The sequence below is a fragment of the Lontra canadensis genome, unplaced genomic scaffold (genome assembly GCF_010015895.1).
Source record: "Lontra canadensis isolate GAN:19392208 unplaced genomic scaffold, GSC_riverotter_1.0 scaffold6, whole genome shotgun sequence".
Classification (NCBI taxonomy): Eukaryota; Metazoa; Chordata; class Mammalia; order Carnivora; family Mustelidae; genus Lontra; species Lontra canadensis.
The window spans coordinates 15435577-15437832 of NW_022631000.1; positions in this window are offsets into that span (position 1 = coordinate 15435577).

Genomic DNA, 2256 nt, shown 5'->3' on the forward strand with positions numbered 1-2256 from the left:
AGCTGCTGGCAGTGGGAACCAGGAAGAGCTAGGTAACTAAACCTCGCTAGGTAAGTACCCGGGCCAACCTGTGGTACTGTGTCCTCCGTCATATCCCGGACTTAGAGCTTAAGAAGATGCTTTCCTATTAAATCCAGTTAGGTTCTTAGGTAGGGAAAACATACTCAATTGCCCTATGAAGGTTGTGTATACAAAGGGACTGTGTCCCCTTGAGATTCTAGAATGATGCAGACCTGTCTTTGATCTACTGTGTATTAGCTAACATTTATTGAGCTGTTTACTCAGTACCCAGGATTGGTCTGTGCACTCTCCCTGAATTCTCTCATTTCATCCTCAGTGACTTCTGGAAGCAGGTGCTACTATTATCTTCCTTTGACAGATGAGAAAACTGAAGCCTAGACAGGTTCAGTAATTTGCCTAAGGACACAGATCCAGTAAGTAGCATTGACAGGACTTGTACCCCAGGCACTCAGATCCCCAGCAGGTTCTCCTAATTAGTTAATACATTCTGCTACCTTTGGTAAGATGGCCTTTGTAAAGTGCTTGTTAACTACAAAGTCATATCCACACATAAAATGTTCTTGTTATTATTAAAATCCATTTAGTTCTCTGATTCATTAAGATGATATAATAGACCTATTAAAATTTAGATATATGAGAAAATGTGGAACAAACCAACCTATTTCTAGTGATGATCTATCTTCTTTAAGTTCAATCATTGAGGAATAGAAGCTCTGGCTGTGATTTCTTTTCATTTTTCATGTATCTATGAAAACTAAAATAGACTCACTTGACCTAGCCCCTATACTTTTGTTGAAACCTAGTGAAAATAAAAGAAAGTATAGTTAAGGATAACAAGAGAGAGAAGAAATATAAACAAAGTGGTTTATAACATTATTGAATGCCTTCTCTAAGTCATTTGAATGATTCTGCATGAAGCCATAATGATATGCTCTTCTTTAAGACAAACTGCTTATTTTCTTGATTCTAAGATGCAAATTTTTTCACATCTTGATGTTTTTGAAATTAGTAGATGTCTCATAATCAATGTGAACGTTTAAAGTAGGATTCTTTACCCTCCTTGCACCCTCCAAGAAGCCATTATTAAAACTAGTACTGACATTCTTGTTAAGATATAGAACACTGGGTCAACCAATATGGGCTACCCACTATTTGGCTCTATGGACACAGTTAGCTTTGCCTAAATAGGTACTTCAGACATAACAGACATAACATAACAGACATAACATATCTTTCAAAGCCTATGTTTTAACATCAAATTATATGCCTACATTTGCATTTCTAAGTATCATTTCTCCATGAAAAGGGACTAGAGCTGATTCCAGGACTGGGGCAGAGAAAATCCAAGATGAGCTCAGAACATATTGCTGTGCTGCAAAGTAAAGAAAGAATCGAAAAATGATGAGGACATGTCAAAAGGATATAAGAGCCAACTTGAAAGGGCTCAGTCTGATCAAATCTGTTACAATTTGTGCTTTGAAATGGGTAATTACAGTAATTTACTATAGCCCACTGAATAAAATAAGAACCCATGGGCCCATATTGATAATAAATAAATAAATAATAGGGGAGAAAGGGAAGCTCTTCTTACAGTAGAATGTTACATCATAAATCTAGAAAGAACAATAAATTTAAAAACCACCATTTTGCACTTATCCATAGTAATTAGGTATAGAATTATCAAGAGATTTTATAATTTTTGGTGAAAAATTCAGTAAAGAAACAGTATATTTTTATAGTCTCCAAATATCTCTCTATAGATTTCTTGTTAATACAAAGGGAAAAATGATAATCTTTCTAATGGAGAAAAACCTGACACTGAGCACCTCAACCCAACTGATCAAAATTAATGTCACCAACAATGGGACAGCCTGACATCATGGGCTTGCTGACTGGAGATCCATGGAAGGACACAGCATTTCTTATACACTATACCTGCTAGAAAATGCATAACCTGCATGGAAATATGAGGAACTACCACACAAACTTTTAAAAGAGTACACCCCTGTACTCTTTTAAAAGTGGCTGTACTCTTTTAAAAATGTCAATATCATAAAAGACAATGAAAGTCTAAGAAATTGTTCCAGATTAAAAGAAACTAAAGAAACAAGACAACCAAATGAAATGTGTTCTCTTGGATTGGATTCTGAATTGGGTATGGGGGTGGGGAAGATTGTCATATGGACATTATTGGGACCTTTCTTTTGGTAAAACTTTTTTTTTTTTTTTTTCCCA